The 14554-nt window shown below is 50.3% G+C and overlaps 1 protein-coding gene across 3 annotated transcripts in view; it reads right to left on the reverse strand.

The window, feature by feature from the left end:
* The window catches only part of TBL1X (transducin beta like 1 X-linked), a 211967-nt gene that overhangs the window by 181694 nt on the left and 15719 nt on the right, over nt 1-14554 (reverse strand). Inside the window, exons 1-2 of one of the 3 annotated variants that reach the window (XM_077888300.1) lie at nt 1218-1359; nt 919-1071 (exon numbers count right to left, since the gene is read on the reverse strand). The exons of the other annotated variants lie outside the window; for them this stretch is intronic. The gene's annotated coding sequence lies outside the window, so the exon portion shown is untranslated. Of the gene's footprint in view, nt 1-918; nt 1072-1217; nt 1360-14554 lie in introns of those variants that run through there. 3 annotated transcript variants of the gene reach the window in all.

The raw sequence follows: 14554 nt of genomic DNA on the forward strand, positions 1-14554 counted from the left end.
AGTACAAAACCTCTTCTGCACAGTTTTGCTGAGCTAGGAGTCACACGCCACACAAGCCCCCCCCCCCCCCGAAGGGCACGATTCCAGTGCTTTTAGTGTATTCACAGCATCGTGCCACCCCGTAGGCTAGCTGTCTTAGCACACTTCGCCGTCCCCAGAAGCCCAGCACCCCCTGTAGCAGGGGCTAACCCAGGCCCCGTCTCCAAGCCCCCAACCCGGGAACCACTAATCTTTGTTTCAATAGATGGGTCTATTGGTTTTTAATAAAGATTTAGGGCAGCCCCAGTGGCCCAGTGGTTTAGCACCACCCTCAACCCAAGGCATGATCCTGGAGACCTGGGATCGAGTCCCACTTCCCACATCGGGCTCCCTGCAGGGAGCCTGCTTCTCCCTCTGCCTGTGTCTCTGCCTCTCTCTGTGTGCGTCTCTCATGAACAAATAAAATCTTTTTAAAAAATGATTTATTTGAGAGGCGTCTGGGTGGCTCAGTTGGTTGTGTGCCTGCCTTGCGCTGGGGTCATGATCTCAGGGTCCTGGGATGGAGTCCCAATCCCTGCTCAGCAGGGAGTCTGCTTCTCCCTCTCCCTCTGCCGCCCCCCAGCTTGTTCGCTCTCTCTCAAATAAATACAATCTTTAAAGAAGCTTGGAGGGAGAGAGCACGCAGCTGCAGGGAGAAAGAGAGGAGAGGAGTCCTACGCAGACTCCACACCAAGCATCATGGAGCCTGACGCAGGGCTCAATCTCACAACCCTGCGATCACGACCAAGAGTCAGATGCTTAACTGACTGAGCCACCGAGGCGCCCCCATAGATGGGTCTTTTAAAGCTTTTCAGGTTCATTCCCAAGTCTCCACAAGTGCCTGACTGGCTCCCTGGCATCGATGCCATTCACAAATGAATGTCCTCATCTTAACGGTACCTCAGTGGTGCAAGCCAGGAAGGCAGCCTGGCTCAGGTTGCACAAGTCAAAAAGGCTCCTGCAGGTTCATTCCACACCTCACTCACGAGAGCTCCTCAATCCTCACACCAGAAGCTACTGCACTGAATTCTTGACCGGTTTGTGTCCAGAGCCCTGGATGGGTAGACCTACCATTAGGTGGCTCTTGGAGACAAAGTACACCTGCTCCACCCCACCCCACCCCCCCCCCCGCCACCTATGGAGAGTTACTCACTCGGGGCCGCTTCCCTGTCACCAGTGACCACTTCCAATCACGTTACCTTCACAGCCAAGACAGGCAAGAAAGATGAACCATCCCGCCACATCTCATGTGATGGGACGTTGGTGTCCACTGCGGTATCAGTTGACATCTCCACTTTCCCAGCAAGCCGAGTGGCAAACCATCCAAGCAGAGGAAAACAAAGGATTCCAAAGTGAGGTCCCAACGGAGGAGACAGTACTCGACACGGTATTACTGTCACTGAAGTGGGGGAAAGAGGCTGTTTCATCCATTCACAAAATAAGAAATATGTGAAGTGAAGAAGTGAATCCAAGGCCAAGGATTTCAGATTGTGATGTGTTGGGTTTTTTCCTTCCCTATTATTATAACCTTTCCCGGTAACTAGCAAGTAAAAGGGTCTTCTACTGCATTAAAGTGTAATATTCTACATCAGTCTGCCTGGACCTTAAAGGGGAAATGGTTTATTACAGCACCAAAAACAAAAAGGAGTGTGCCCCATACACGGCATGGGCGGCACACACATCTGGTTTTTAACCACCAGAAGAATCTCCGGCCATCCCAGGGTGCTGTCGCCTGTCCCATCCACATCGGCCACCAAGAAAGTCAAGGTCATCCTTACGGGGTACCCTCTTTATAAACCTCAACTCATTATTCCATCACCTTCTGCTATTACTTGCACTTACCCTTAAAATGTAACTCTCAGGGGGGCTCCGTCGGTTAAGCGGCTGCTTTCGGCTGGGGTCATGATCTCAGGGTCCTGGGATCGAGCCCCTCACTGGGCTTCCTGCTCAGCGGGCAGTCTGCTGCTCCCTCTCCCGCTGCCCCTCCCTCCCCCCTGCTTGTGCACACCTGCTTTCAAATAAATGAAAAGTCTTTTAAAATATATATATATATAATTCTTCAACAAGTACGTGCAAAACCTAGTGAACTCCCAGAGAAGGACTGAGGACTAGTTAGGCATATTGCACCATGATGATTTCCTGGTTTTGATAGTGTCCTAAGGTTATGTAAGATGCCACCGTTGGAGGAAGTTGGGTGATGGTGCACAGAACCTCTATTTTTGCAACTTCTTGTGAGTCTATAATTAACCAAAATAAATCACTTAAAATAAAAAATAAATTTTTGAAAACCTATCATAGTCTTTTACTGTGGCACCCTCTTGGTACTTTGGAGAACTAAAAATAATAAACCCAAGGGACATAAATGAACCATGTGAAGGCCTTCCCAGTCGATAAAAATTAATTGCATTGAATGAAGTCAGTGAACAAGAAAAAAAAACTCTTCCTTAACTAGCGAGCAGAAGGGTATTCTACTGTATTCAAATATAATATTCTGCAAATACTAGAAATGAACCACCTAAAAATGAAATTAAGAAAATAGCACTCACGAGAGCACCAAAAAAGAATACATCTACCGCTCTAAAATCTGAACCAGAAGTGCCATCGTTACAGCTAACCTCCACCCATGAGATTCCTATAATCCTGAACCATGGTCCACCTCTCTCATCAACTCGACAGGGTTCTTCTGTAGAAATAAGTTGGTTTTCCTTCCGCATCAAGACTTACAGATGATGGCAGAACCACGCCCGGTGGCTACAATGCAGGACTTTAGAAATGAGTAACCATTAAGAAGTCCTTTCAGGACAATTCTTTTATTGGGATGTTTCTGATGTTTAAGCACACACCCATTCAATCAATCACCCATCCAATCTGCCAATCACCTTCTGTATACACTGAAAGAGAAAAGCAGCTAGGTCGCGGCATTGTCCGGCTGGACCATGAGTGATTTCAGAGACAACCAACATCAGACAAGGATCTGATTCCTTAAGTCCCGCCCCAAATCACTGCACACAAGACCAACTCTTTTAAACTCTTCGCCCTTTACTGAGATGTCCATGGTCCCCTCAACTGCAGCTAGTCAACAAGCCAGACCGGGTCCACCAACCTCACGTATGTTCCTGCTGGTCACATCCAAGGACACTGACTGTACCTAAACACACGTAAGGCCAAATCTCTTTCAAACAATGAGCCTCACAATTCCCATCACCTGAAACAGAATCGATCCATTGCTTACAGAACTTATCCATATGAACTGCAGATAAGAACAAAGTACTTTCCTTCCAATTTTTTTTTTAAGATTTTATTTACTTATTCATGAAAGACACAGACAGAGAGAGAGAGAGAGGCAGAGACACAGGCAGAGGGAGAAGCAGGCTCCATGCAGGGAGTCTGATACGGGACTCGATCCCGGGACTCCAGGATCACACCCTGGGCTGAAGGCAGGCGCCAAACCGCTGAGCCATCCAGGGATCCCCTCTTCCAATTTCTTAAAATAGACTTTATCACCATTGGACACCACCCATCCTTTATCAGCTGTATATTTTTGATGAAACGAACCATATTTCCTTGGTTTTAAGTCCAACTTGAGAAGCTTTTTACTTTCTACCCTGGTAGTTACATGTTCAATCAAATGATATTTAATATTTCCATCCTTTCTGAAGGGGTAATCATAAGTACGGACTTTATCCTCAGAACATTTGCTCAATAGTTTAATACGGCACTTGAACGTTCAACACCCACAAAAGAAAGAGGAAGGATGTGCCCAGAAAAAAGCTCATTTTCCCAGATGGAGACTACCTTAAATATATATACATCAACACCTACTCATAAACTTAATTTTTTTTCAATACCTTAGTTCCCTTCCAATAAACCAATCAACCAAGAATCATCGAAAGGTCCTGAGGCCACTGAGTGGCTCCCACTGTGAATCAAATTATGTTTCAAATGAGGTACAGTGGAGTTTAGCAACAGGACAGTAAGACATCAGTGTTATCCTTATTTCAAATGGCATCATTACACCTTAAAAAGGTTCTACTGGGTTAACCCATTAGACCTGCTAGTACTTGACTTTTTAAAATATTTTATTTTTATTTGAGAGAGAAACAGAGGGAGAGCACGTGTCCACACAAGTGAGGGGGGCAGAGGGAGAAGGACAAGCAGACCCCACGCTGAGCACAGAGCCTGAAGCAGGGCTCGCTCTCACAACCCTGGGATCATGACTGGACCCGAAATCAAGGGTTGGAGGCTTTACCAACTGAACCACCAAGGTGTCCCAGGACTTGACAACTTCTGATTAAAAATACCAACACTGGGATGCCTGAGTGGCTCAGTGGTTGAGCATCTACCTCCAGCTCAGGTATTGATCCCGGGGTCTTGGGATCAAGTCCAGCATCAGGCTCCCCACAGGAGCCTGCTTCTCCCTCTGCCAATGTCTCTCTCTCTGTCTCTCTCTCATGAATAAACAAATAAAAATCTTTAAAAAAATAAAACCAGCAACATTGTTCAGTTCAACCTAATATAGGTGCAAAATAATTTTTTACATGTAATAATGTTATCAAAAGTTTGGCTTACAACTATGGGAACAACTGTGTTAATGCAATTACTGAAACTATGGAAATGTAAATCTTCTATCTCCTTTCAAAGAATTTTCCAACCCACCCAGGCTTTGCTCTTCCTGAGCAGCTCCATGACTGAGGGAGGCCAATTCTAACTAATGTGCAATCTCTGCTCTGGAGCTACTTGGCTGGTCCAGATTCTATCAGATAGGCTTCGAGCTTGAGGCTTTCCTACTCTATCCCACTCCCGCCCCTTGTACCTTTTACGTGCCTTCTCAAAACTCCATTACAACACTTGCAGCTCCAAGTCCATCTCCAAGGGGCCCAAGAGACACAACAGTTAGAATGCGGATTGCTTTCCAGTTGTTAAAATCTCTCTCAAAATATAAATATGTTTATGCAGGTCTCTAACCCACAGGATTATATACCATGCACCATCTCTGAACGCCCATCTGCTTAAATGTATTTGTAACCCCAAAACTAATACCCACAGTACTTTATGGTCACACAAGGACACTCAGGAGCAGGAGAGAAGTTGTCACCAGGGAGGACACGTGTTTCCAGGTGAGGCTGAACAAGGCAATACTCTGCCTTCTTGTTTCCGCTGCCAGACTGTACACAAGTGTCCTTCATGTGGTCTATTCAGTGCCAAAGTTTCTCACATCTCTTGTGTTTTTTGTTGATGATGTCTGTTTAGAATGATCCGGAGCACAGTGCTGACGGGCTGTTTAGTATGGTGCTCTATGGGCAAGAAGGCGGGGGTGTACCTTACGGAGAAAGCCCATGTGTTGGATGAGCCTCCTCAGGCAGGAGTCCGGTGTGAATGGATCAACAATACATATTCAATAAGGTGTCTTTAAACAGAAGCTCACATAAAACAGTTATGTACAGGGATCCCTGGATGGCTCAGCGGTTTAGCACCTGCCTTCAGCCTGGGGTGTGATCCTGGAGTCCTGGGATCGAATCCCGAATCGGGCTCCCTGCATGGAGCCTGCTTGTCCCTCTGTCTGTCTCTGCCTCTCTCTCTCATGAAAAAATAAAATCTTAAAAAAAAAAAAAAAAAAAAAAAAAACACTTATGTACTAAGCAGAGGCTCACAGGAACCTATCCCTATTTTTCCCCTAGGAGCAAAGCTTCTATCAAGCAAAGCTTCTATCAAGTTTCAGCGACTTTATAGAACGGAAGGACCAGGAATAACGAGAATCTCCCAGATACGTAAAAATTACATCAAGAACCAGCCATCAGTCATCTCCACTCAATCTAAAATACACCTCAATCCGTCTTACCGTGTTTTCCCATTCCACACACACCTTGCTCACCTTTTCCCCTGGTCCTCATCCCTTCCTCATTGTTGCTGCTTCATATACTAGACCTGGCTAAGCGAGCTCTGCGCTAGCCCTTCTTTACAGGAGAGATGTGGTTTACACGAACACCAAGGGCAGCTATAGAAGGAAAAAGCTGGAGCCAAAGAGAACAAAATGACAGAGCACGGGGCACAGAGATGAATCCTGTCCCTCTGCTGACGGATGTCTCCCGAGCCCATCTGTCACAGCAGGTGCCACCACTGAACACCCTCCTTTCCTGGAGAACCATCCTGATCTAAATTCCGAAAGGACCAAGCATATCGAGCAGGAAAGAATCCTCCCAAAAAGCATCAAAGCCTATGTAAATTTGCAAAAGATTACCAATTTTCAATACAGACTCTCAAGCTAAATATTTTAATACAAGAAAATTAACTAGGTTTTTTGTTTGTTTGCGCTTTTTCTTTCTCTTAAAGTTGAATAATCCCGGATATGACTCTCCAAGGACTTTTCAGGGACAAAAGACAAAAGTCCCTCCGTATGTGATGCCTGCCACCACGGACACGCTTCTAGGTCTTCCAAAGAGAAGATAATGGGATAAAGGATAAAAGTATTCCTTACTTCTACTTAGACTAAGTGTCTGAATTTGATTTTCTCAGATAGAGTCCAAATTAGCCTTTAATTCTATCACATCCACTTGGCTAGTTGATCAAGAAGTACGCTCAGACCTCAATATAAGACAACTCTACCAAGATGGAACTTGCTGGAAGGTAGGCCTTTCCTGGTTCCTGTTCAAGGCGGTTCAGTCACTAGAACTGTTCACTGTTGCAGCGAGCATCGTTATTATGGAACACTCCTTACCAGGTGACCAGAAGATCCTAGAGACTTCCAAGCACTGGATTGCACCATATATAATTTGTACCACCATGAACGGTAGAGCAATTGCATGTAATTTCACTAATTCAAACAAGGTGCTATGAACAGTCTTGAAAATCCATCATGTGGTGGTGCCGGAGTGATCGCAGAGAGCATCTGTCTCCCTGGCCCTCGGCTGGCAGGAGAAATGCGACAATTCCTTTATCCTCTTGGGGACAGTGTCACAGGGGTGCTTAATGACCACATTAGGACTAGAATTCAGTAATTCTGTTCCCACTTGAGGTCTCCTTCCAGGGAAACATCAATGCACACTGGACGAGAGAACCCATAACCTACAACTACACGGTTCTTCTTGGGTTTAATGCCGTAAAAATCACGAAGTCAGGAACTGATTTACACTGGCTCCCATGACCCCAGTGTCCACACAGGAGCCTCAACCCCCTCCGAAGCCTTCATTTCCCATCGTACACGGCCTGCGGGCGGGCTGTGAGGACCCGTACGTCACGCGAAGTCACGCTCGCGTGAAAATCACGGGCCTCCCACCCCCGGTAAAGGACAGATTCACCAAAGGGGCCTGGAGATCGCTTACCGCATCGGATCGGTTCCGGGGTCCTTAAAACAGAGAAGCAAGCGGGACGATGTCCTCTCCGGGGAGCACCGTGCAGGCCGCACGCTCCAGCACACGGCCCGAGCCACGGGGCAGCAGCCCAGACGACGGCAAAATTTCATCGTTGGTCCTCGAAAGCCTGTCTTCCAACATATTCCCCGCAGTCCAAACGGCTTCGTCCTTCGGTTCCCTTCTCCCTGTCATACACATGCACCCTCACAGCGCACACACCCAGGCTGCACACCAGACTCCCATCTGGCCGCACCCACCGTCCCGTGTGCAATACGTGGGGCCTCTTGTGCCCCTGCGTGTCAGGAATGACTACTCCTAACATCCGGATTCGGGCACGGAGAATGGAAAGGGAAGTTCCATTTCCTCCTACGTGGCTTCCAGCTAAACTCCTTCAGCACAAGTGAGGTTCTGGTGCCCCTAAGAGGGTGACCCGCCGCAGTGGGGCTCCTTTCCCAAAAACTCACATTGCTTTTCTAACTGCTACATTTTGGCTTTCAAGAGGTCAGCTCATCTTAATGGAAATGTTATTTTAGACAAAAGCCCAGGTTGAAATCACCAAGACCAGAAGCACAACATCTGAAATTGCTAGACGTCCCTCAGAACGTGGCAGTTACGGGCCTTTCTCATGTTATAACGAAGCCAAGCGCCCCTAAGGTAGTTCACGTATTTCTGTTTTCCTCTCCTCTTACTACACACAAATTCCTAGGTCGGCTGCTTGTCAGACACACCAACTAGGTGTCCTCACCGTCAAGCCGATGAGAGGCAAGGCAACGCCTCAAAAAAAATGAAGCATCAGGCACACAGAAGATAGATGGGGGTAAGGGGAGCAAAATGGGTAGAGGTTGTCAGAAGGTGCAAACTCCCAGCCATATGATATGGGAGTCCTGGGGACACAACTTACGCAGTAGTATCATGTTATGCATCTGAATGTTTCTAACACTATCTTAAAGGATCCCTGGGTGGCTCAGCGGTTGAGTGCCTGCCTTTGGCCCAGGGCGCGATCCTGGAGTCCCAGGGTTGAGTCCCATGTCGGGCTCCCGGTGCATGGAGCCTGCTTCTCCCTCTGCCTGTGTCTCTTCCTCTCTCTCTGTCTGTGTGTGTGTGTGTCTCTCTCTCTCGTGAATAAATAAACAAATATTTTTTAAAAAGAGCTCTCAACATGAGAAAAAAGAAATATGTAACTGTGTGATGATGCATGCTAACTACATTATGGTGATCATTTCACAATATATAAATAAATCATTACACTGTACACCTGAAACTAACACAATATTGTGTCAATTATAATATTTCAATTTTTTAAAAAGATTTTTTAAATGTATTTATTAATGAGAGACAGAGCAAGCGAGAGCAGCAGAGACACAGGCAGAGGGAGAAGCAGGCTCCATGCGGGGAGCCTGACGCAGGACTCGATCCCAGGTCTCCAGGATCAGGCCCTGGGCTAAAGGCGGCGCTAAGCCACTGAGCCACCCAGGCTGCCCTGATATTTCAATTTTTAAAAATAAGAAGCACTGGGGTTGCATAGCAGGTTGAGTCAAACTCTTGGTTTTGGCTCACATCGTGATCTCGGGGTCATGAGATCGAACCCCAAACTGAGCTCCACATTCAACAGGAAGTCAGCTTGAGATTCTCTCTCCCTCTCATGCTCTAAAATAAATCTTTAAAAAATAAATAAAATTTAGGGCAACCCGGGTGGCTCAGGGGTTTAGCACTGCCTTCAGCCCAAGGAATGATCCTGGAGACCCAGGATCGAGTCCCACGTCGGGCTCCCTGCATGGAGCCTGCTTCTCCCTCTGCCTGTGTCTCTGCCTCTCTCTCTGCCTGTGTGTGTCTCTCATGAATAATAAAATCTTTTAAGAAATAAGTAAATAGGGATCCCTGGGTGGCACAGTGGTTTGGCACCTGCCTTTGGCCCAGGACGCGATCCTGGAGACCCGGGATCGAGTCCCACATCGGGCTCCCGGTGCATGGAGCCTGCTTCTCCCTCTGCCTGTGTCTCTGCCTCTCTCTCTCTCTGTGACTATCATACATAAATAAATAAAATTTATAAAAATTAAAACAAAATAAGTAAATAAATAAAATTTAAATAATAAAAAGGGGTGCCTAGGTGGTTCAGTTGGTTAAGCATCTGCCTTCAGCTCAGGTCACCATCCCAGGATCCTGGGATTGAGCCCTATGCTGGGCTCCTTACTCAGTGGGGAGTCAGCTTCTCCTTCTGCCCCTCCCCACCACCACCACCCTCCTTGTGCACACTCAAGCTCTCGCAGATAAGTAAGTAATATCCTTGAAATTAATTAATAACAAAGATTAAAAAAAAAAAAAAGAACTAACGGATGGAACAGCCTTAGTGGACCCTCATCTTCCCTCTGCGTCCCACAAGTCAGTAAAGGTCTTTTCCCACACAGGCATTCTGGAAGAACCAAAGCCCCACTTTCACCACTACCGCACCACTGATCCGTACAGAGAGAACCATTTCGATTACTTCTGTAACTGGCTGGTAGCTCCAAGAGGTGATACGTGATTGAACCGATCAAAGTCAACTCTAGGGGATACGGCATCCTCTACAGTAAACGCTTCCCCAAACAGCTTTTTAAAAGAAAATATCTACTTGCTTACTATGCACAATGGAGGTGAGGACCAGAGAAGCTTTACCTCACTGCGTTATACTTTGATCACCCTGCCAGCAAGAAGTTGTTTTGTTTTGTTTTTTTGAGGTTTTTTTTTTTTTTGTACCTCAAACATCTCAATCACCAAAAGAAAACAACGTGAGTGTAGCAGGAAGAATGAGGTGGTCAGCCTCTCAGTAACATGCCGCTGACCTTTAATGAGGTCAAAGCTTGCTTTCTGCCACACAGCAAGCACGCGCCAACATGCTAACCGTCGGCCCCTAAAGACTGGAGAAAGGATTTACAGCAAGGTATAAAAGGCAAGTCTGTGGACACTTGATAAATGACCCTTAACTCAGAGTGCAACTTGCATTACAATGGACACCACTGGCAACTGACCAGTAACGATCGTAAGCTCACTACTGTGCAGAACAAAGAAGGCTAAGGCATCATCTTTGCTATCAAGAACTTGGCAGTCTCACTGGTGAGGAAAAAGAAAATACATAACAGAAATAGTTGACAAAGGGCCACCTGGAGGAAAAAAAAATGCTAAGCTCACAATGGAAATCTAATAAAAAACAGATTTTTCAACACCAAATAAATGGTCCATTTATTAGCTGAGCAATAATAAAGAATTAATACAACTTAAAGGATTAATACAGTACAAAGCAAACGATATAAAGTCACCGGTATCATAGAGACCCAGTCAAGACCCATGAGCTTTTAAGTTGCTTCTACACTACTACACAGTGAGATTTGTTTAAACAACACACTTCCCCTCCTCAGTAGGCCTTTAGGTCTTTACATGGAAAGGATCGCCAATTCCCCTTCCTTGTTGGGACAGTCCTGGCAAGACACGGTTCTCAAACTTCAAAGTACACTGAGATCACCTGGAAAATACCTGCTTGTGCAGGGCTTCTCAGCTATTGGATATCTGAGCCCCGGCCACACAATTCCTAGTAGAGGCCTGTGTTGTGCGTCCTCAGATGGTTAGCAGCGCCGTTGGCCTCCACCCACTAGATGCCAGGAGCACCCCCTCCCCTAGTTAGTTAGGACAGCCAAAAATGCCTCCAGGCCTTGCCAAATGTTTGCTGGGGACATAAGTGGTGCCTCCCCCACCCCCGTCCACATGGCCCCAACATGGAAAGGAGCTGCATGTTTAACGAGTCCTGGTGCCTCCAACATCTGCCTACAGAGCTCATTTTCCTGGATCCAACCGGGTGTGCATGCAGTCTCCTCCACTGCGGCCATCTGCCCTCCCACACACAGATCCCACTTCTTCCCTCCCTCCCCGTAACACAAGTACATGTTTGCTCCCCTTGCCCTGTGACTCGACAGGACCTGCAGACTAGAGCCGCCTTCCCTGCTCCATGGGTGTGGATCTGGCCGTGTCACCTATTGTGGTCAGTGGGGTGTTAGTGGGTGTTTTCAATGTGCCCACGTGATTTAGCTTGGCTGCTTCTCATATTGGATGGAAGAAGCAAAACAACACGCCCTCGGGGTCCACTGGCCAATGTACAAGTGTGTGTCCCCAAGCAGCACCAACAATCCGGGTTCTTTCCAACACGGAAAACAACTCCTGGCTGTGCTTGGAGGGAGATCAAGACTCAGCGAGTGGGCTGTATCACCAGCGAAAGGCAGCCGCACAAGCAAAAGGTTTCAGGGCACCCTGGTTTCTAAATTACTCAAGAAACGCACAGAAAATGTTCAATAAATATGTGGACCTTCCTGGCTTCAGAGGAAAAAAATAAGACAGAAATAAAGAACGTCAATGGAGAGGGGGGGAATGATGACCCCTGGATGTGGCCATCCCCTAATGCTGGGGCCTCTGAGACATTTTACATGGAAGAGACTTGCAGACGGGGTGAAATTCAGGCTCCCGCGACAGGGAGACGACCCCGGATTACCCCGGTGGGCCCAATGTCGTCACATGGGGACCGTCTCTCAACGCTGTGGTCAGGGGATGACGTAGCTATGGAAGAACAGAGAAATGCCACACTGCCTGGTGGCTCTGAAGATGGAGCCAGGGCCCACAAGCCAAGGAACGCAGGTGGCATCTCGAAGCTGGAAAGGCAAGGGAACGGACTCTCTTCAGGGCCTCTGGAAAAGCATGCAGCCCGCTGACACCTTGACTTCACACAAGGAGCCTCACTTCAGACCTCTCCTCCCTCTAGAACTGTACGATGGCACGTCTGTGTCACGCAAGCCAGGTGGCCTGCGTTCACTGGTCACAGCAGCAATAAGAGACCAATTCAGTCAGTTAAAAAGAGACGAAGGAAGAAAAGACGCGTGGCCATAGTCGCTGGAGAACGGGCAACCCCGCAGGCCGGGGCCCACGGTCGGCTGGAGAATCCCCCCCACCCCCCACCCCCCACCCCCCCGGAATGGTCAGTTTGGTCCTACACAAGGGGTTGTAAATTCAGAAACGTCAACAAGCCTGTTACAGTGGAAGTCAGGGCTGTGGCTTCGGGGAGGGCCTAGAAAGATGCCACAGCCTCACTGGACGCGCTCCCGTGACCTCAGAGCTGGCAGGGACCCGGCGCCGCACCCCTGGAAAGTCCAGCTTCCTGGGAGGGCTCTCTCCCGAGGAAGGACTTTCTACCCCCCCCACCCGCAGATGCAGCGCCACAGGGTGCGGCTGCCGCTGACCCCAAGGGTCTTCTGGGGGGTCAGAGGGACAGAGAGGGGAGAAGGGAAGCAGGGAGGGAAGGCGGCGTGGAGGCCAGAGCGCAGCAGAGACGGGAACCGCCTTTCCCACACGCGGACCCAAGCCAAGCCGGGGGCTCTGGTTCACTCCTCCCGGGCCCTCCTCCCCGGCACCCCCTCCCGGGCGCTCCTCCCCGGCCCTCCTCCCCGGCGCTCCTCCCCGGCCCTCCTCCCCTGCGCTCCTCCCCTGCGCTCCTCCCGGGCGCTCCTCCCGGGCCCTCCTCCCCAGCCCTCCTCCCCCGCGCTCCTCCCCGGCCCTCCTCCCCGCCCTCCTCCCCCACGCTCCTCCCCCGCCCTCCTCCCGGGCCCTCCTCCGGGGCACTCCTCCCCGGCCCTCCTCCCCGGCGCTCCTCCACGGCCCTCCTCCAAGGCCCTCCTCCCCTGCGCTCCTCCCGGGCCCTCCTCCCCAGCCTTCCTCCCGGGCGCTCCTCCCCAGCCCTCCTCCCCCACACTCCTCCCGGGCCCTCCTCCCGGGCGCTCCTCCCCAGCCCTCCTCCCGGGCCCTCCTCCCCCACGCTCCTCCCCTGCGCTCTTCCCGGGCCCTCCTCCCCGCCCTCCTCCCCCACGCTCCTCCCCTGCGCTCCTCCCGGGCACTCCTCCCCGCCCTCCTCCCCCACGCTCCTCCCCTGCGCTCCTCCCGGGCCCTCCTCCCCGCCCTCCTCCCCCACGCTCCTCCCCTGCGCTCCTCCCGGGCACTCCTCCCCGGCCCTCCTCCCCTGCGCTCCTCCCCGGCCCTCCTCCCGGGCCCTCCTCCCCAGCGCTCCTCCCCGTGCCCCCGGCCTTTCCACAGCGTCCCAAGCCACCGGCCCAACAGGCGCTACAGCTCAGAGGGACCTCAGAGATGGGACGCCAAAGCCGCTGGGCACAGGATTCCACCTGTAGGAAACGTCCAGAATAGGTCAGGCCGGGCCGGGGAGCCGGCCAGGACGGCTACGGGCACGCGGCTTCTGTCGGGAGCATCGGGCCGGCGGGGCTGGCGCCCCAGGAGCTCCAGGGGCCCCCACAGCAGCGCTGAGGACGGGCCGGGGCTGCGAGCAGGGGCGGGAAGGGGCTTCAACAGGGGAGACAAAACAAGAGTTTGCGATCTTTAAAGCTGCTCCCCAAAGCCAAAGTCGTATCCCACACATACACACACACACACACACACACACACACACACCCCAGCACCAAACCAAACTTTTCACCATTACGCACGCGCTGGTTTGGTAGTAAACATCTACCGGTATCACCTGCTGCTCCGAGCGGGTGGATCTGGACGAGAGTCCTCAGTAGGAAACTAAAGATCAAGCACATACTGAAAATAAGAGGGTTATTGGTTTGGGGCTGGTTGTTTCAGGTGACAGGGTGGGACGCGGAAGGGACGGATCTGGTCTCCTCGTGAGAGAAAAGGCAGGCGAGCAGCCGCGCTTCCCCCGGGCCAGGGGACAGAGGGCACCAGGGGCCCCGGGCCCACGGCCTGAGTCCCCGGCAGCCTCACACGGCTGGGGGCTGACCCCAACGCCGGCTCCGGAGGTAGGAAGGCAGATCCCCAGAAGTCCAACGAGGGCAGACCCCTGTGGACGGGGGCGTCACGGCTGGCGTCTGGGTGACAGTAGCACCCCGACTCGGCAACCCGGAGATCTTCTTCCTATTCGTCCCTTGGACATAAGGAAGTAAAACCCAGAAGCCAAGAGGAAAACACTGATACCAACAACCACACGAAAAGGGGAACCCTGACGATTAAAACCACAAGCGACATTACAAGACCTTAGGAGACAAGGAACAGTCCAGAGAGAAATATTTGGAACAAGAAACAACGCACTAACGAGCGGAGTGTATGAAGACGGTCCCCATGGCAGTGGCTGTCAACGTGTGCGCGGTCCAGGACCGGCAGCT

This window comes from Canis aureus, chromosome X (genome assembly GCF_053574225.1).
Source record: "Canis aureus isolate CA01 chromosome X, VMU_Caureus_v.1.0, whole genome shotgun sequence".
Classification (NCBI taxonomy): Eukaryota; Metazoa; Chordata; class Mammalia; order Carnivora; family Canidae; genus Canis; species Canis aureus.